General features: G+C 43.8%; 1 protein-coding gene across 2 annotated transcripts in view; it reads left to right on the top strand.

Moving 5' to 3' along the window:
• zc3h3 (zinc finger CCCH-type containing 3) overlaps nt 1–21,910 on the top strand; it is a 286,493-nt gene that overhangs the window by 209,766 nt on the left and 54,817 nt on the right. The window contains exon 10 of one of the 2 annotated variants that reach the window (XR_013576450.1): nt 9,342–9,427. The exons of the other annotated variant lie outside the window; for it this stretch is intronic. The gene's annotated coding sequence lies outside the window, so the exon portion shown is untranslated. The remainder of the gene's footprint in view (nt 1–9,341; nt 9,428–21,910) is intronic. 2 annotated transcript variants of the gene reach the window in all.

A 21,910-nucleotide genomic window follows, 5' to 3' on the forward strand; every position in this document is an offset into this window, starting at 1 on the left:
CAGCACGGAATCACCAACCTTTGGCTGCCCTCTCGGATCTTCAGGGCTTTGCTGCAGGTCTTCTGCCCGCAGCTCTCTAAGTCAGAGCGTATTTCTCTGCTCCTTTCTGTCAACTTGACTTAACAGGATCTGTTTCTGATCCCTGTCCTTGTTCCTTACCTGAGACTGTCTTCTGGGACCTCTTTCTGTCTCATTCTCTGGTTTTGGAGCTTCTTCTCGGTTTGAGACCTTCTCCCTTCCACCCGCACACCCCACCCCACCACCGCCACCCTATGCCCCCGATATCCTGTTCACTGGAACACCTTCTCTGAAATGGCGCTCTGGCTCAGACCCTGCAGTTTCACGCTGTTTCACTTTGCTTCTTCGTAGTCGCGCCGAGCCATTTCCTGGCCTAGAGAACATAAAAGCACTAACTGCACATGTATGGCCCTTTCCTGGCCGGTCTGTGCATGAAAGGATCAAACTATGAAAAAAAAATCCGATACGCTCATGTGCAGCCATTGCCCAACCAGCGCATGCACATAAGTCTCGATACCTGTCGGGAACTGTAGTTCTTGAACTGCGATTTAACTTAAGGTAAGTATCGGAGTTTCCTAACAATTGCAAACGCCAAATGTAAGAAACATGATACTGTGGTAGCAATAGTAAGACTACCAGCCCCATTCCGATCATCCTTAGAGTCGAGAAAGATAAGAGATCTAGTTTCTAGAGGAAATAATGAGCCGATGTTTCTGTGGCAAAAGGGTCGGTACCCAGATTTAAGGTGATTAGCAAAATAATCAGAGATGCCGTGAGAAAACATTTTTTTACACAGCGATGTATTGTGATCTGGAATGCACTGTCCTACAAGCGTGGTAGAAGCAAATTTAACCGTAATATTTATAAGACAATTGGACGATTGTCCTATCGGGAAAAGGCAGGGCAGTGGGATTAATTGAGTAGCATTATCAAAGAGGTATGTTGGGAAGAATCTGTCCTGTATCATTCTAGGCCGCCTGCCCTGGCTCAATGTCAATTTTTTCATTATGTCTTTATGAATTGCTTTGGGACATTGTTCTGCATTAAAGGCACACTACATATGCACCTTGTTGTGGATTTAGATTGCACATGGCAAATTGTGCAACTTAAGTTCAACAAATCTAGTAAACTGTGTGTTAGTCCCAGTTAAACCATCAATATGGTAGGAGTGTCATTAAAATCCACTGATTCACTTAATGACCTTCAGGGAAGCGAATCTGCCGCCTCTACCAGGTCTGGCTGGAAAACAAATCCCATCCACACTATGCAGTTAACTCTTCCTGCACTTGGCACCTAGAGACGGACAAAAAGTGTTAGCTTGCCACAACTCTGGAACATATTTAAATGACCAGTCAGTTTATCCCTACTACCCTTCTTGAATATTGGTACCACATTCGCTGTCCTCCAGTCCACTGGCACCTCTCCTGTGGCCAGAGAGGATTTGAAAATTAGTGCTGTGGTGTATGTTGAGGAATAAATGTTGCCAGAACACTGAAAGAACACTCATCCTCTTGAATAGCATCAAGAAGTCCTTTGTAGAGTCATAGAGTTATACAGCACAGAAACAAGCCCTTCAGCCCATCGTGTCCATGCCAGCCATCAAGCACCTATCTATTCTAATCCCATTTTCCAGCACTTGGCCCGTCGCCCTGTATGCTATGGTGTTTCAAGTGCTCATCTAAGTACTACTAAAATGTTGTGAGGGTTCCTGCCTCCACCATCCCCTCAGGCAGTGTGTTCCAGATTCCAACCAGCCTTTGGGTGAAAAAATATTTCCTCAAATCCTCTCTAAACTTCCTTCCCCTTACCTTAAATCTTTGCCCCTGGTTATTGACACCTCCGTTAAGAGGCAAAGTTTCTTCCTATCTAATGCCCCTCATAATTTTGTATACCTCTTATCAGGTACCTAATCCTTGCCCATCTAGTCTCTCTTCATAACTGAAAAACTCCAGCCCAGGCATCATCCTCATGAATCTCCTCTGCACCCTCTCCAGTGCAATCAAATCCTTCCTATAGTGTGGCAACCAGAACTGCGCACACAACTCCAGCTGTGGCCTAACTATCATTTTAATGAGCTCCAACATAACCTCTCTGCTCTTATATTCTATGCCTCGGCTAATAAAGTCAAGTATCCCATATGCCTTCTGAACCACCCTTTCTACATGTGCTGCTGCCTTCAGGGATCTATGGACATATACACCAAGGTTCCTTTGATCCTCTATACTTCCTAAGGTCCTAATATTCATTGTGTATTCCCTTGTCACTCCCCCAAAATGCATCACCTCATACTTCTCAAGATTAAATTCCATTTGCCACTGCTCTGCCCATCTTACCAGCCCATCTATATTGTCCTGTAATCCAAGGCTTTCCCCCTCACTATTTACGACACCACCATTTTTTGTGTCACCTGCGAACTTATTGATCATACCTCCTATATTCACATCCAAATCCTTCATGTACACTATAAACAGCAGTGCACCTTTCGTCACAGGCTTCCAATCACAAAAACAACCTTCGACCATCACCCTCTGCCTCTTGCCACTAAGCCAATTTTGGATCCAATTTGCCAAATTGCCCTGGATCAAATGGGCTTTTACCTTCTTGACCATTCTCCCATGCGGACTTTGTCAAAAGTCTTACTGAAGTCCATGTAGACTACATCAACTGCACTACCCTCATCTACACAACTAGTCACCTCCTCGAAAAATTCAGTCAAATTTGTTAAACATGATTGCCCCCAGACAAAGCCATGCTGACTATCCCTGATCAATCCCTGCCTCTCCAAGTTGGAGATCAATCCTGTCCCTCAAAATTTTTTCAGTGGTTTTCCTACTGCTGATGTTAGACTCACTGGCCTGTAATTACCTGGTTTATCCCTACTATCCTTCTTGAATAATGGTACCACATTCACTGTCCTCCAGTCCTCTGGCACCTCTCCTGTGGCCAGAGAGGATTTGAAAATTAGTGTCACAGCCCCTGCAATTTCCTCCCATGCCTCACATAGCAGCCTAGGATACATCTTATCTGGGGCTGGGGATTTATCCACTTCTAAGCCAGCTAAAACCACTAATACCTCCTCCCTTTCAATGCTAATTTGTTCAAGTGTATCACAGTCCCCCTCCCTGATTTCTCCCCCTACATCGTCCTACTCCATAGTGAACGCAGATGAAAAGTAATCATTTAAAACCTTACCTATGTCCTCCGGCCCCACGCACAGATTGCCACTTTGGTCCCTAATAGGCTCTACTCTTTCACTGGTTATCCTCTTGCCCTTAATATATTTATAAAATGCCTTGGGATTTTCCTTTATCTTACCCACCAGTGTTTTTTCATGACCCCTCTTCGCTCTCCTAATTACTTTTTTACGTATCCCACTACACTTCCTATACTCCTGAAAACAGCTTCTGCTGTTTTCAGCCCTCTGTATCTGCCATAAGGAGAAAAAACTCCTTATCTAATCCTCTATATCCTTTGACATCCAGGGTTCCCTGGACTTGTTAGTCCTACCCTTCACCTTTACGGGAACATGTTGGCCCTGAACTCTTGCTATTTCCGTTTTGAATGACTCCCACTGGTCTGATGGAGACTTTCGTACAAGTAGTTGCTCCCAGTCCACTTTGGACAGATCCTGTCTTATCATATTGAAATTGGCCTTCGCCCCCAATTCAGGACCTTTATTTCCAGTCCATCTTTGTCCTTTTCCATAACTACCTTAAATCTTAGAGTTATGGTCACTATCCCCGAAATGCTCCCCCACTGACACTTCTACCACTTGCCCGGCTTCATTCCCTAAGATTAGGTCCAGTACCATCCCTTCTCTTGTAGGACTTTCTACATGCTGGCTCAAAAAGCTCTCCCAGATGCACTTTAAGAATTCTGCCCCCTCCAAGCCGTTCACACTAAGGCTATCCCAGTTAATATTGGGGACGTTGAAACCCCCTACTATTATTACCCTACTGTTATTACATTTCTCTGAGATTTTGCCTACATATCTGCTCCTCTATCACCCCCTGACTGTTTGGAGGCCTATAGTACAATCCCAGCAGAGTGATTGCCCCCTTTTTTGTTTTTAAGTTCTACCCATATGGCCTCATTTGAGGATCCTTCCAAGATACCATCCCTCCTTACTGCAGTAATTGACTCCTAGATCAATAGTGCGATGCCACCTTCTCTTTTATACCCCCCCCCCACCCCCCCCTCTCTCTCCCATCACATCTGAAGATTCTATACCCTGGAATATTGATGTTCAGATGAACAAGCAAATGGGGCCTCAGTTAATGTGTCTTCCGAAATATAGCACCCCTGACAAGGCAGCTTTCTTTCAGTCCTGCACTGAAGTGTCTACTTAGATTATATCCTCAAGTTCTGAGTGAAGCTTGAACCACAAACCTTTGAATTAGGCATAAATACTAACAACAGAACCAAGCTGACAGGAGATGCAAAAATTAGATAGATGTCAAATTAGACCCAGTTAAGCTACATCAAGCTCTTTACATGAAAAATGACAAAATTTTGGCATTTTTTAAATTTTGGGACTTTTTTTTAAACACTACTAAATGTGAGCTCTCTTTTGATTCACCAATATCTAATTTACAAGTGATGTTAAATTTCTAATCTTAATTTTATCAATAGATCTGGGTTTTTTTTCCATCCGCTGAATATTATAAACTTCAAATATCCCTCACTGTGTTGAAATCAATACTGATCTCTTCTCTTTGCAAATGTTTTTAGGATTATGTCCATCACTAAACACCATGGCCAGAATGTTGCCATCGGCAATTTAGGGGCGGGGCCTGCTCGCCATCGGGAAAATGACGCGGGATGACGTCGGGAGGAACCCCTGACGTCATCCCGATCCATTTAAATTTTTAGGAAGGTGGGCGGACAGCGAAATCAGCTGTCCGCCCGCTGACCTGTCAATGGCCAATTGACGCCATTGACTGGATAATTAAGATCACTAAAGACATACCCAGCCAACCTTAAGGCTGGCGGGCAGGCCAGGAGCCCCAGCGGGCTTCTGATAAAACATGAAACCTCATCCACTGGCGGGAGGAGGTTTCATGTTCGTGTTTAAAAACTTTAATAAAGTTTCAGTGCTGCCTATTAACATGTCCCATCTCGTGTGACATTGTCACATGAGGGAGACATGTTAATAATGTTTTTATTTTTCTATTTTTAGAGTTTTTTTTAACCTGTCACTATAGTGCTTAGTCTCAGGGAGCAGTGCGGTCTTTCGCGTACATGCGCGAAAGAGCGCACTTTGACAGTTGGGGATTCCCTCCCCCCCAACCCCACACAGGAAGCACATAGCGCTTCCCGTCGGGCAGGCCACTGGGGGGGCCTTAATTGACCCGCCCACTCAAAATGGCAGCGGGCCCCGTTTCGGCGGCTGGGGTCGGTTGCCCGCCTGCCGCCGAGCCAGTGGGGCCTGCCCGCCCATCAAGGACAAAATTCTGCCCCATAAGTACCTCAGATCCTGTTTTTTCCTTGCGAGCTTCAGACTTTTAAAATTTCAAGTTTGGTGTCAACTTCTTGGTTTCTTTCTTGTTTTATTCAGCCTGCTCAGTCTTGTATTCTGGGCCTTGATCTTTCACCCTGATTTTATTTTAAAAAGTGTCCTTATTAGAGTGAGTGGAAATAGAATTGCTAATTGATGTAATTGGACAACCGTTCCTAATTGAGATAAGAGGAATCAAAAGGCACATGATCAATGTAACTTTCAGCAAGGATCTCTGGAATGGCTCTGATGGAGTGTCTCACCTGAAATGTAAACCTATTTTTTTTCATTTGGGCTTTATCTGATCTGTTATATGATTTACTTTTACTGTTTTTATTTCAGGCTACCAGCCTTGAATTTTTTAATCCCAAATGTGTATTTCATAATGTATTTTAAAACAATATTTGCAGCTGTAAGTACAAGGTGTTATTTTTATTGCAAAATACCTAGTTCAACTGTATCCCCTCTCTGTGTGAAGTGTCTTTGTGATTTATCAGTGGTTTGAATTACAGCTTTGGTCAACTAACTGGAGAATAACCATCATCGCTGTGACACTTACAAATGCTGGTTGTGGGGTAATCATCACCATAAAGAAAGAAAAAGGAAGACTTGCATTTATATAGCACCTTTCACAACCACAAGACTTCCCAAAGTACTTTACAACCAATGAAGTACTTTTGAACTGTTGCTCTCACTGTTGTAATGTAGAAAACGCAGCAGCCAATTTGCGCACAGCAAGCTCCCACATACAACAATGTGATAATGACCAGACCATCTGTTTTTATGATTTTGATTGAGGAATAGATATGGGCCAGGACACTAGGGAGCACACCCTTATTAACCTTTTACTATTTTTCTGCAACCTTCCCTGTGCCATTTACTTGTGCCATCTTTTATTTTAATCTGGTTTAGCATATCAATAATTTAAATGGTAAAAGACTTTATAATAATAGCTCACCATTGTCATAACATACTCTGTTGTCACCAGGAACACATGTGACACAATTGGGAGAGCTAACACTAAGGAGCTACTGAATCATGACAGCATGTGTGACTGAATTAACTGTCAATATATAATCAGGGAATAATAAAGGGAGTTGTCACCTAACTGTAAGTGTTTGTTTGGGTCTCTATCGTTATATGTAGCTTCTACTAGATAGCATAAGCCTCCTACTAGACAGCATAGCCTTTATCTGAAGGGGTTGGAATACAAAATTGAGGAAATGATGCTCAGGTTTTTTAGAGCCTTGGTCAGACCCATTCTGCCATACTGCATTCAGATTCACCTTGGAGGGAATTTACTAGAATGGTAGAAGGGTTTGAAGAGTTACTTTGAGATCAGGTTGTATAAACTTGGTTTATATTCCCTCATTTTTAGATGATCAAGTCATATGTTTAAAATGAGAAAGGGACTTGTTCTGTATTTTCTGGGGAATTGGAAACAAGTGAGCATAATATTAAAATCAGAGCCGGACCACTTAGAAATGAAATCAGAAAGCACTTTTTCACATTGCAGTCTAAATTTGGAACTCTCGTCTTCAAAAGGCTGTGGTGCTGTGCCAATTGAAATTTTTGAGATAGATGCTCTTACTAAACAATAATCGAAGGGATATGGAGCAAAGGTAGTTAATTGGAAGTTGAAGTGCTGATCAACCATGCTCTTACTGATTAACAGGCTGAATGACATACTCCTATTCCCATCTTTTATGTTCCTAGGTCGCCTGAGAGGATCTGATATTACCTGCGCAAAATTCAAAATCCTAATGTTACAGGTATTCCTCCTGAAAATACTGCTTTGAGTAGCAGTATAATTGAGGTTTGTCTGCAGCATTTGGAACCTGTTTCCCACTAACCCCTCCCATATCTTCTGTTAGTAGCAGTGACCCAGGATCCTCTCCAATTGGATCCTCTCCAATTGATTAGATTTGAAGATTGAGACACTTGTAAGAATAGGAGTCATTTTATCACTCTAGGGCCATCCCTAAAAGCATGAACAATTCCAAACTTCTTTTTCCACACAATAAATTGTCTCTTCTGATCACTGTCCACTGTACCCTCCTGTCACACCAAATACTCTGAATGAGGAGTTCATTTTTGTGTCCAAAATTGCAGATATCCATTCAACTTTCTGTACCTCTTCTGTCTCCTACTCCTTGTGGTTTACATAGAAACATAGAAATAGGAGCAGGAGTAGGTCATTCAGCCCTTCGAGCCTGCTCCGCCTTTCAATATGATCATGGCTGATCGTCTGTCTCAATGCCACACTCCTCACTCTCCCCATACCCCTTAACGCCTTTAGAGTCCAGCAAACTATCTATTTCCTTCTCAGATATATTCAGTGATTTGGCCTGCACAGCCTTCTGTGGTAGAGAATTCCATAGGTTCACCAACCTCTGAGTGAAGTCGTTTCTCCTCATCTCAGTCCTAAATGGTCTACCCTGTATCTTGAGACTGTGACGCTTTGTTCTAGATCCCCCAGCCAGAGGGAACATCATCTCTGCATCCAGCCTGTCCATCCCTGTCAGAATTTTATATGTTTCAATGAGATGTCCTCTCATTCTTCTAAACTCCAGTGAATACAGGCCTAGTCGGCCCAATTTCTCATACGAAAATCCTGCCATCCCAGGAATCATCCTGATGAACCTTCGCTGCACTCCCTCTAGGTAAGGAGACCAAAACTGCAAGTATGCAGTACTCCGGGTGTGGTCTCACCAAGGCCCTGTACAGGTGCAATATGACTTCCTTGCTCCTGTACTCAAGCCCTCTCACAATGAAGGCCAACATACCATTTGCCTTCTTAACTGCTCGCTGTATCTGCATGCTTGTTTTCAGTGATTGGTGTACAAGGACACCCAGGTCATTTTGTACATCAACATTTCCCAATCTATCACCATTTAAATATACTCTGCCATTCTGTTTTCCCTACCAAAGTGGATCAGTTCACGCTTACCTACATTATATTGCATCTGCCATGTATTTGCCCACTCACTCAATCTGTCAACGTCGCCTTGAAGCCTCTTAACACCCTCCTCATCACTCACATTCCCACCAAGTTAATGTCGTCAGCAAACTTGGAAATATTACATTTGGCTCCCTCATTCAAATCATTGATATAAGAAGAACGGTAGCCAGCAAGAAAGAGCGACTCCGTCAAACATCAGATGAGAGGCACCCTCTACATGGTCATACACCTACACCCAGCCGCCTAAAGTCAAGGAAGAGCTTCATGAACAGTGTTGTTCCATTACAATCAACCCCATCTGAAGCCCCCATCGCCTTGTGGAAAGACCGGCTCACCAGTCTCGAACAACCCCCAGTGATGGAAATTCTACCGGATGAAAGCCTTCTCCCAGGAGCTAATTGCAACTGGGCAACCTGGAAGTGCCTTAACAGACTTAGGACTGGTGTAGGTCGTTCAAAGGTGTCACTAAGCAAATGGGGATATACAACCAGCCCGACAACTTGTGAATGTGGAACTGAGCCACAGACTATGTAAAATCTCCTGCAATGCCTATTGCTAGAGGAACCCTGCACTGTTGCAGATATTGCCGAATTCAACGACAAGGTGCAGAAATGTGTCCCGTTCTGGCTGGGCCATGTATAGACTGTCCGTGGACACGATAAGAAGAAGATTGATATATATTGTGAATTGCTGGGACTCAAGCACTGATCCCTGCATTACCCCACTAGTCACCACCTGCGACTCCGAAAAAGACCCATTTATTCCTACGCTCTGTTTCCTGTGTGCTAACCAATTCTCAATCCATGCCAATATATTACCCCCAATCCCATGTGCTTTAATTTTACACATTAATCTCTTATGCAGGACTTTATCAAAAGCTTTCTGAAAAACCAAGTGCACCACATCCACTGGTCCTCCCTGCTAGTTAGGTCCTTAAAGAACTCCAGTAGGTTTGTCAAACATGACTTCCCTTTCATAAATCCATGTATATTTTATCGAATCCCGTTGATATTTTCTAAGTGTCCTGTTACCAAATCCTTTATAATAGACTCTAGCATTTTCTCTGCTAATAAAGTTAGGCTGACTGGTCTATAATTTACTGTTTTCTCCACCCCCTCCTTTTTTGAATAATGGGGTTACATTTGCCACCCTCCAATTTGCCATGACTGTTCCAGAATCTACAGAATTTTGGAAGATGACAGCCAATGCACCCATTATTTCTATGGCCATCTCTTTTAGTACCCTGGGATGTAGATTATCAGGCCCTGGGGATTTATTGGCTTTCAGTCCCATTAATTTCTCCAGCGCTATTGTTTTAGGAATACTAATTTCCTTCAATTCCTCCTTCTCACAAACCCTTGGTTCCCTAGTATTTCTGGGAAGTTATTTGTGTCTTCCTCTATGAAGACAGAACTAAAGTAGTTGTTTAATTGCTCTGCCATTTCCTTGTTTTCTAATATAAATTCTCCTGTTTCAGGCTGTAAGGGGCTACATTTGTCTTCACTGTTCATTCTGTCCTTGGAGTCCCACCCATCCTCACATTGTTCTTAACCTGCTTCCCATTGCTGTCATCAATAAATTTGTCTCTTTCATAAAGTTCAACAACTACTCCTTGAACCTCCTCCCTCTGGAGTGCCATTATCACTGACATCTTCAACCCCATCTACTGGCTTACCCCACACCTGTCAAAATTGTTGCCGTCATTTCAAAACCAATTCTCAACCCTCAGTCTTGATGAAGGATCATCTCGTCCTAAAATGTTAACTCTGTTTCTCTCCACAGATTCTGTCTGGCTTGCTGAGTAGTTCCAGCATTTTTTGTTTTTACTACAAATTTCCAGCATCAAAAGCATTTTGCTTTCATCTCAACCCTGTCCCACCTTCAACCACCCATTTCTTTTTAATGTTCAGGAATGCTATTGCTTGACAACTGTGTTCTCCTCTTTGAGCACTCCTGAACAAAACTCTCCAATCAGGCTTCCGAATAGGACCAAAACTGTGCTGTTCAAAATCACCAGTCACATAATAACTGCAACTACACCCTTCGTACAAACAACTTCTATCGCAGAATTACAGAATCACAGTGCAGAAGAGGCCCTTCGGCCCATCGAGTCTGTACCGACACGTGAGAAACACCTGACCTACCTACCTAATCCCATTTACCAGCACTTGGCCCATAGCCTTGAATGTTATGACGTGCCAAGTGCTCATCCAGGTACATTTTAAAGGATGTGAGGCAACCCACCTCCACCACCCTCCCAGGCAGTGCATTCCAGACTGTCACCACCCTCTGGGTGAAAAAGTTTTCCCTCACATCCCCCCTAAACCTCCTGCCCCTTACCTTGAACTTATGCCCCTTTGTGACTGACCCTTCAACTAAGGGGAACAGCTGCTCCCTATCCACCCTGTCCATGCCCCTCATAATCTTGTACACCTCGATCAGGTAGCCCTCAGTCTTCTCTGCTCCAATGAAAACAACCCAAGTCTATCCAACCTCTCTTCATAACTTAAATGTTTCATCCCAGGCAACATCCTGGTGAATCTCTGCACCCCCTCCAGTGCAATCACATCTTTCCTATAATGTGGCGACCAGAACTGCACACAGTACTCCAGCTGTAGCCTCACTAAGGTTCAATACAACTCCAACATGACCTCCCTACTTTTGTAATCTATGCCTCCATTGATAAAGGCAAGTGCCCCATATGCCTTTTTCACCACCCCACTAACATGCCCCTCTGCCTTCGGAGATCTATGGACACACATGCCAAGGTCCCTTTGTTCCTCAGAACTTCCTGGTGCCATGCCGTTCATTGAATACTTCCTTGTCAAATTACTCCTTCCAAAGTGTATCACCTCACACTTTTCAGGGTTAAATTCCATCTGCCACTTATCTGCCCATTTGACCATCCCGTCTATATCTTCCTGTAGCCCAAGGCACTCAACCTTACTGTTAACCACCTGGCCAATCTTTGTGTCATCCGCAAACTTATTAATCCTACCCCCCACATAGTCATCTATGTTGTTTATATAAATGACAAATAACAGGGGACCGAGCACAGGTCCCTGTGGTACGCCACTGGACACTGGCTTCCAATCACTAAAGCATCCTTCTACCATCACCCTCTGTTTCCTACAACTAAGCCAATTTTGAATCCACCTTATCAAATTGCCCTGTATCCCATGTGCCTTTGCCATCTTTATAAGTCTCCCATGTGGGACCTTGTCAAAGGCTTTGCTAAAATCCATATAAACTACATCAACTGCACTACCCTCATCTACACACCTGGTCACCTCCTCAAAAAATTCAATCAAATTTGTTAGGCATGACCTCCCTCTGACAAAGCCATGCTGACTATCCCTGATCAAACCTTGCCTCTCCAAGTGGAGACTGATACTCTCCTTCAGAAATTTCTCCAATGATACCCCATTGGCTGTAAAGTGCTTTGGAACAGGTGGGGGTCAGGAAAGGCACCATATAAATGCTAGTATGTCTTCTTTCTTTAATCCAGCCTGTCCCACAGAATTGTGCTACCTTGTGTATTACAATATGTGCGCAAACCACCCAAAGTGTTGTGATTTCCTAGGAGGGGTGAGAAACCAGATGAAAACCCAGACCAATCTGGCAAATATTTCCTCCAAAGTTTACCTCCATAGCACTGCTGTCTTCTGTTTCCGTTTCTATCTGTTCTACCATACAGACTACATTATATTGGGCTTCTCCTTTTGAATTTGCAGGGTTACCTCTTAAACCCAGGATTACATCCTTCAGAGCCTTACCTTTAAAATTAATATCCTGCACCTTGACAGTAGAGTCACCTTTCATGTAGTTTCTCTATCTCTTGGCTTTCTTCAGTGTCTTCATAGCTGTTGCCACTTCCTCCGATTCCCTAATTGGCATCAAAATCTGAATGATCCAAACATTACTACCTCACTTTTGTATTCCAACTTCTGCTTGAGACAAAAGCCAACATTCTATTAGCCTTTTTAAATTTTTGTTACCTGTGCATTAGCTTTTAATGGATGGGTGGTGCAGGAAGCTTAAAGTTAAGGAGGGGTTTCTTAAATAGGAGAAAAGTTGGCTAGAAGGAATTCACTTTTGGATTACATTCAATTCAAGACATCCAAACCATATAACTAGAGTCATTACGAAAGATCTTTGACCAACATAATATGGTCACAGTAGAAAAACTAATAGGTCCAGAACTATAGTGGAAACATGTTCCTATTTTATAAGGAGTCCATTTAATGGGAACTCTTTCTGAATTACCTGCACTAGTATTCTACAATCCTCTTTATTCTCTTTTTGGGGAAGAAGAAAGGGCGTGGACAGAGGGAATAGAAGAGAAGAGCTTTTTCCTGGAAATTAAAATGTTTATCCACTTCTTGGATTCATTGAGGCATCTAGCAATCTTGGTCATATTCATAACAGCTAATTTTAGAGTGAACTTTTCCCCTGCAGTGTGACTTCATTTCCGACCTCAAAGGAGCACTCCTTAATACATAGTGATATTTCAGCTTCTCACAATAGCCATCCTCGAGGCTCCCTCTATGTAAGACAGTCAACTTACTATTGATTACGCTAGATTAAGAGTAATTTTTGTGCCGCAAATGGTCTCTTGTAATATCTCCAATTTAAAGGTAAAGTGTGAAGTCAGAAATTAAGAAAATAAAACTGGAAAGAGAAGGGTCAAAGGCTGGGGCAGAGACCCTTGAGCATGAGCCCTCCCCTTCATCCTCACCAAAAAAAGTTAATTTACTTTCAGATGATGACTGACTCGTGTATTTCCAATGCATTTTTTTCTTTCAAGTTTAATTTGGGAACCACCCAAAAATGATCAGTGCTACCTCAATAGAGGATTCACTTCTCTCAAGTTTTTTTTAAAAAAAGACATAATATTGGAAAGAAAGAACTTGAGGAAGCTTGACTGCTTCGTCTTAGTGGGGTTAGGGAGAATTAGGAACCTGTCGAGGGATTTGCCTTATGCTGTATTATGCACCGTCAGCCAAGCATCAAGCCACAACTGCAACCTGACAGAAAGAGGCTGGTGCTAAGGCAGAAGGGTGAGATATGGAGAAAAAAAACTACTGCAAAAAAAATGCTCTTTCACAAGCAGCTGACAGCAGATATGGGTCTGAAAGTGGATTAGTGAAATCCATTAGTTAAATATGAATAGATACCTCTTAGTATGAGCAAGGATTTACACAGATAATCATAGAGGTGATAGACTTCTTTAATGGGTGCAATTTGTTAAATAGATTTTCAATTGTAGGAGTTACATAAAGAGTGATCCTATCTACATCATTTTACACACTGCTTTATTAAAAACGTGGGGCACTGAATTTGCAAAGTTGGTTCTTAATTAAATGAAATCTTATAATTGATGTCAAGTGCTTTAACAATCTCTAATATAGTGTCCTGGTTTCTAGTTTGTGAGCCCTGGATTTGGAAAGATGGAATAAAGACTGGTTCTCATGTTGATTTTCATCCATAGTCTTGGGTGTCGTGCAGAGAGCAGATTACTTCCCAATTATAATGGGGAGGTGGAAGGTTGGAAAGAGCAGTTCCTTCCCTGAGGCATGAAGACTGGTTTAGGAAATTGCACTTGCTTTCTTTACAAAAGAACAACTACTTAGATTCATGTAGGATCTTTAATTAGGGACAAGAGTGAGTCTAGGACTAGTATCTCCAACTTAAATAAGGGCAGCTATGTGGGGTTGAAAGCTGAGCTAGCTGAAAACTGGGAAAATAGGCTAGAGGATGGATCAATAGAGAAGCAGTGGCAGACATATAAGGGGGTATTTCAAAGTATTCAGAATAAGTACATTCCTACTATAAAGAAAAATTCTAAGGGGAGGACCCACCATCTGTGGCTAACTAGAGATGTTAAGGAAAGCATCAAACTTAAGGAAAAAGCATACAACTCTGCAAAGATGAGTTGCAGGACAGATATTTGGACAGAATATAAAGATGGCAGAGAATGATTAAAAGATTAATCAGGAGAAAGAAATGGTATGAGAGGAAGCTAGCTAGAAATGTAAAAACAGAAAGCAAAGAGTTTCAATAGGTACTTAAAAAGGAAGCAAAGTAAGTTGGTCCTCTAGAGAGTGGCAGTGGGGAGTTAATCATACATAATAAGGAAATGGTGGAAGAAATGAACAAATATTTTGCTTCTGCGTCCACTTTAGAGGATACAAAAAATATTCCAGTAATAGCTGCAAATCAGGAGGTGAATGGGAGAAAGGAACCTGGTGAAATTGAAATAATTAGGGAAATGGTACTGAGAAAATTGATGGAGCTGCAGGCTGGCAAGTCTCTGGGTCCCATTGGGCTACATCCTAGGGTCTTAAAAGAGGTAACTAATGAGGTAGTTGATGCGCTGGTGTTAATTTTTCAAAATTCACTAGATTCTGGAAAGGTTCCATCAGTTTGGAAAGTAGCAAATATATCCCTTATATTCAAGAAGGCAGGGAGGCAGAAAACAGGAGACTATAGGCCAATTAGCTTGACGTCTGTCGTGGGGAAGTTGTTAGAATCGATCATTAAGGAGCTTATAGCTGGGCACTTAGAAGAGCTCAAGGCAATTGGAAAGAGTCAGCATGGTTTTGTGAAAGGAAAATCATGTTTAACCAATTTATTGGAGTTTTTTGAATGAGTAACATGCACTATGGATAAAGGGGAGCCTGTAGACGTACTGTACTTGGATTTCCAGAAGGCATTTGATAAGGTGCTACCTCAAAGATTATTACGGAAAATAAAAGTGCATGGTGTAGTGGGTAACATATTAGCATAGATAGAAGATTGGCTGGCTGGCAGAAAGCAGAGAGTATGCATAAATTGGTCTTTTTCTGATTGGCAGGATGCGTCAAGTGGCATCCCACAGGGGTCTGTACTGTGGTCTCAACTTGTTACGATTTACATCAATAACTTAGATGAGGTGAGTGAAGAATTGGTAGCTAAATTTGTATATGACACAAAGATAGATAGGAAAACATGTTGTGAGGAGGGCATTAGGTTGCAGATGGATATAGGTGGGTTGAGTGAGTGGGCAAAGATCTGGCAAATGGAGTTGAATGTGGGAAAATGTGAAGTCATTCACTGGCAGGAAGAACAAAAAAGAGTACTACTTAAATGGAGAACGGCTGCATAATTCTGAGGTGCAGCGGGATCTAGGTGTTCTAATACATGAGTCACAAAAAGTTAGTATGCAGGTACAGCAAGTAATTAAGAAGACTAATGGAATGCAATCCTTTATTATGAGAGGGATTGAACATAAAAATACAGATGTTACGCTTCAGTTATACAGGGCATTGGCGAGACCGCATCTTGAATACTGTGTGCAGTTTTGGTCTCCTTATTTAAGGAAGGATGTAATTGCATTGGAGGCAGTTCAAAGAAGGTTTACGAGATTGATACCTGGAATGAGTGGGCTATTTTATGAGGAAAGGGTGGACGGACTGGGCTTGTTTCCACTGGAGTTTAGAAGAGTGAGGGGTGATTTGATTGAAATATACAAGATCCTGAATGGCCTTGACAAGGTGGACTTCAAAAGGATGTTTCCTCTTGTGGGTGAGTTCAGAACTTAGGGGGCACTGTTTTAAAATTAGGGGTCACCCTTTTAGGACAGAGATGAGGAAAAATTTTTTCTGAGTGTTGTGCAACTTTGGAATTCTCTGCCTCAGAAGGCAGTGGAGGAGGGGTCATTGAATATTTTTAAAGCAGAGGTAGATAGATTGGACCCCTCCCTCTGGATTCTTACCTTCTCTTGATCTTTTCATTGAAAACTGTCGGCGTGACATTAGCCGTCTCAATTTCTCTGCTCCTCTCACCCATTCTAATCTGTCTCTCTCTGAACTCACTGCACTCCGTTCTCTCAGGTCCAACCCCAACATTGTCATCAAACCCGCTGACAAGGGTGGTACTGTTGTTGTCTGGTGCATTGACCTCTACCTCGCGGAGGCTGAGCGTCAACTCGCAGACACTTCCTCCTACCTCTCCCTGGACCATGACCCCACCACAGAACATCAAGCCATTGTTTCCAGGACTATCACTGACCTCATCTCCTCTGGAGATCTTCCTCCCACAGCTTCCAACTTGATAGTCGCCCAACCTCGGACGGCCCACTTCTACCTCCTACCCAAAATCCACAAACAGAACTGTCCTGGCAGACCGATCGTGTCAGCCTGTTCCTGCCCCACGGAACTCATTTCTCGTTATCTTGACTCCCTTCTCTCTCCCCTTGTCCAGTCCCTTCCCACCTACATCCGTGATTCCTCTGACACCTTACGCCACATCAACAATTTCCAGTTCCCTGGCCCCAACCGCTTCCTCTTCACCATGGACGTCCAATCCCTGTACACCTCCATCCCCCACCAGGACGGTCTGAGGGCCCTTAGCTTCTTCCTTGAACAGAGGCCCGAACAATCCCCATCCACCACTACTCTCCTCCGTCTGGCTGAACTTGTTCTCACACTGAACAATTTCTCCTTTAACTCCTCTCACTTCCTCCAAATAAAAGGTGTGGCTATGGGTACCCGCATGGGCCCCAGCTATGCGTGTCTTTTTATGGGGTATGTGGAACATTCCTTGTTCCAGTCCTACTCCGGCCCCCTCCCACAACTCTTTCTCCGGTACATCAATGATTACTTCGGTGCTGCTTCATGCTCTCGTCGGGACCGGGAAAAATTTATTAATTTTGCTTCCAATCTCCACCCCTCCATCATTTTCACGTGGTCCATCTCTGATACTTCTCTTCCCTTCCTTGACCTCTCTGTCTCAATTTCTGATGATAGACTGTCCACCAATATCCATTACAAGCCTACCGACTCCCACAGCTACCTCGACTACAGCTCCTCACACCCCGCTTCCTGTAAAGACTCCATCCCATTCTCTCAGTTCCTTCGCCTCCGTCGCTTCTGTTCTGATGACGCTACCTTCAAAAACAGCTCCTCTGACATGTCCTCCTTCTTCCTTAACCGAGGTTTTCCATCCACGGTCGTTGACAGGGCCCTCAACCGTGTCCGGCCCATATCCCGCGCATCCTCCCTCACGCCTTCTCCTCCTTCCCAGAAACATGATAGGGTCCCCCTTGTCCTCACTTATCACCCCACCAGCCTCCGCATTCAAAGGATCATCCTCCGCCATTTCCGCCATCTCCAGCATGATGCCACCACCAAACACATCTTCCCTTCACCCCCCCGACGGCATTCCGTAGGGATCGTTCCCTCCGGGACACCCTGGTCCACTCCTCCATCACCCCCTACTCCTCAACCCCCACCTATGGCACCTCCCCATGCCCACGCAGAAGATGCAACACCTGCCCCTTCACTTCCTCTCTCCTCACCGTCCAAGGGCCCAAACACTCCTTTCAAGTGAAGCAGCATTTCACTTGCATTTCCCCTAACTTAATCTACTGCATTCGTTGCTCCCAATGCGGTCTCCTCTACATTGGAGCGACCAAACGCAAACTGGGCGACTGTTTTGCAGAACACCTGCGGTCTGTCCGCAAGGAGGACCCAAACCTCCCTGTCGCGTGCCATTTTAATACTCCACCCTGTTCTCTTGCCCACATGTCTGTCCTTGGCTTGCTGCATTGTTCCAGTGAAGCCCAACGCAAACTGGAGGAACAGTACCTCATCTTCCGCCTAGGCACTTTACAGCCTTCCGGGCTGAATATTGAATTCAACAACTTTAGATCTTAAACTCCCCCTCCCCCCATCCCCACCCCGTTTCTCCCCCCTCCCCTTTTTTTTCAATAATTTATATAGATTCTTCTTTTCCCACCTATTTCCATTATTTTTAAATCTAAAACTAAAACCTTGTTAGTCTTTCCACCCCACCCCCACTAGAGCTGTACCTTGAGTGTCCTGTCTTCCATTCTCAATTAGCACTTTTCTTAGACAAATATCACCACCTTCAACACCTCTTTGATCCTTTTGTCTGTGACATCTTTTGATTATCTGCTCCTATCACTGCTTGCTTATCTCCCCAATCACCACACCCTCAACTTCTCTCTCCCCCCGCGCCCCCCACCTTAAACCAGCTTATATTTCTCCTTTCTCCTAACTATGCTTCAGTTCTGCCGAAGGGTCGTGAAGGCTCGAAACGTTAACTGATTTCTTCTCCACTGATGCTGCCAGACCTGCTGAGTTTTTCCAGGTAATTCTGTTTTTGTTTTGGATTTCCAGCATCCGCAGTAGCTTTTAGCTTTTTGTTTTTACCTCTGTAGATAGATTCTTGTTAGGCAAGGGAATCAAAAGTTATCGGGGTTAGGTGGAAATGTGGAAATCAAAATAGAAGATGATCAGCCATGATCTTATTGATTGGCGGAGCAGACTCAAAGGGCCAAATGGCCTACTCCTGTTCCTATTTCTTATGTTCTAAGTGTGTTAAGAATATTATCAGATCAAGTTTGTCAACAAGCCACATAAGGAAATATTAGGGTGTGACCAAAATCTTGGCTAGAGGTGGGTTTTAAGGAGAATCTTAAAGGAGAGAGAAGCAGAGAGGTGGGAGAGATTTAGGGAGGAAATTCCAGAGCTTAGGACCTCAGCAACTGAAGACACAGCCACCGTTGATGAGGCAAAGGAAATTGGGAATGCACAAGATGTTGGAAACCAGAGTTCTGAGTGTTGTAAGACTGGAGAAAGTTACACAGGTGGAAAGGGGCCAGGCTATAGAGATGTTTGAACACAGGGAAAGAATTTTTAAATTTGAGGCATTGTCAGAGCAGTAGCAAGGTAGCTTATCTTTGGGAGCTCAAAATGTGACAGGAAAGCAATTGCTTAAGGGCTGCAGCACACCAAAAGTTGTGATGGCAGAAAATGGGCTAATTGTTCACAGTATGGGGGCAAGGATAACACTGCTCTTTTTGATATTGAAATATAGGAAGCCTGTTAGAAAAAATGCACCAAAGGATGATAGCTCTATTTGGGACTAAAGGCTGCTCCAATAAAAGCATAAGTGGTGGCTGGTGACAGTTATGCCGTCCTATCCAACTAATGTTTCTTCTCGAGAGGAAAAGTGATGGAAGTGTTACAACTTAGACACATAGCAGGTGTCACTTCACTGATGCTTGTGTGGGAGATGGCTTTTAAGTATTTAGAACAATGAAAAACACATTCTTGCATTTGTCTTGAGTGCAAGACAAAAAGCTTTGGCAATGTGTCTCTCTTTTCAACAATACAATATTAATTGTAGTTTTCAATATATAAAAAATGATAACATTTTTTTCCCTCATCTTCTAATGATATTGACTCATGCATTTAATGATACTGTCAACCCTTCAAGTGTGAATGTCAGCATGTTTTTGGACCCTGAAGCATCTTGGTGCTTTCCTCACATGACATATATGTGTGCTTTCAGGAGCCCACCCCCAACTCCATGTTCTGAGGCTGATTGTTGTAATACTATTATCAAATTAGTTGATACCAACAGACTCGGGGCAGACCAGGTACTGAACCTGAAACTTTCCTAGCTCATACCAGATAGACATTATTCTTAACCCCTGCCCCTTTTACCTTTGCCCTTCTTGAAGTACAAGGTTGCAAAGTTGAATTTGAATGTTCAATTGAATGTTTGGCTATGCTCAATGTAATTGTTACTGGGAAGCTGATCCCACTTTCCACACCTGACCTTTCATGTTATACTGCCAGGCCCAAATAACTTAATCTGCTGGAGCCTAAGTGTGACAGCCCCACATCCCTGAGAGTTTTAAACAACCATATAAAGTAAATACAAGTACTTTCCTCATCCCTCTCAAATCACTGCAATCAAATTCATCTTGCCATGTCAGGTCAAATTGGTAACAACAGCTATGCATTTATACACTGCTTCTCATATTTAGGAAAAGGTCTCCGTTATCTCTACAATAAGGAGGAAAAGAACTTGGTAGTTTTCAGACCTGGCGCAAGGGGAAGAGTAAGAGAAATGAGGACGATCAAAGAAATGCACTGTCTGATTTTGAAGGGAATAAGGTGGAGGGAACTGGAGAGGGAGAGCAAGATAATGGGCTGAATGAATGGTTGCCAATCGTGGAGCAGAGGGAGCAAAATGTCAGTAGCTAGAGGAGGAATGTGAGCATAAGGGAATAAAGGTAGGAGATGATCATGTAGGGTTGGGTGGGCTGAGGCTATGGCAAGGATAGGAATTTTGAAATGAAGGTGCTATAGCTTGCAATGATGGAAAGGTTAGTGGGATGATGTGAGTGCTGTACCTCTTCTAGGTGCTGCCCTGACATCCGCAGCAGGGGTGGAGACAGCCTGGGCAATGGTTGGCTTTGTTGCCTCTGCCGACTTCGGTGTGTGTCCTCTGAAGAACTGAGGCCTTGAGGACCCCGGCTTGATTTGGCTGTCCTCCTATGGGTCAGTTGCTCCCTCTGTGGACAGAGGACGAGGTTGAGGGGGTCACAGCAAAAGGGGCCTCGGTAGGAGTGGACAGCCTCTGAGATTACTGAGTAGATGATGTGGTGCAAGATCCTCATGTGGGTGTTCGCTGCCGACCTCACCGTCGCCACAGGCACAGTCCACATCCTCACCAGCCAGTGGAATGGTACACTCCTCAAAGTGAGTGAGGGGCCTAATGTGGGCCACTCCACCCCTCGTCTGGGACCTCCCTGCTGTTGTGAGTCAGCTTCTCCTGCACGGAAACAGGTGGAGAGGGTGTGAACAGGACACATGGCACTGCGTGGGATGTTTGTGTGGTGAGTGGAGCCATGGACAGGATGAAGACGCAAGCTCCAGAGGATATGATGGAGATGCGAAGATGTGTGTGAAAGTTAGTGGTGTTGTCCATTGAGGTGTGTGATATCTTGGATGTGTGATGGCTTTGTGATGTTGAGAGTGATGAGGTGGTTGACTTACCCTGGAGGAACAGATGAGAACATTCATTCTCTTCCTAACCTCCTCTGTGCTCCAGTGGCACTGACCGCTACTGCCACGCCTCCCCGGCTGGATTGGTGACTCTGGTGGACCTCCCGCAGCCAGTGCGGGGTTAGAGGACGTCACGGCGGCCTTCCACTGCATCCAGCAGGCACCTCAGAGAGGTGTCACTAAATCTGGGGGCTGCTGTCCTCTTTGCTTTTGAAGCCACCTGTCAGCCTGGAGCAGTCCTGGTCTGTAGACATAAAGTAGGAATGCGCTCTGGCAAGGTTTAAATATGGCGCCCAGAACGAGGAAGCTGAGGTCTCGACAGAGTGGGAAAATCTGAGCCTGCCCGCCAGCGATCTGGCATGTTTCCCATGAATGCAATATTAATGAGGCTGAGAATGAGAAGATACGGCACAAAAACTCGCCATTACGGCTGGCGGGTAAAACGTCCTTTATCCTGCCTGCTACCGCACTTAGTGCAAATCTGGAACAATTCTGCCCAATGTTTCAGGTCAATAAAGGTCTTCAACTTGCAATGTTAATTCTCCACAGATGCTGCCAGACCTACTG

Source organism: Cetorhinus maximus, chromosome 4 (assembly GCF_964194155.1).
Source record: "Cetorhinus maximus chromosome 4, sCetMax3.hap1.1, whole genome shotgun sequence".
Classification (NCBI taxonomy): domain Eukaryota; kingdom Metazoa; phylum Chordata; class Chondrichthyes; order Lamniformes; family Cetorhinidae; genus Cetorhinus; species Cetorhinus maximus.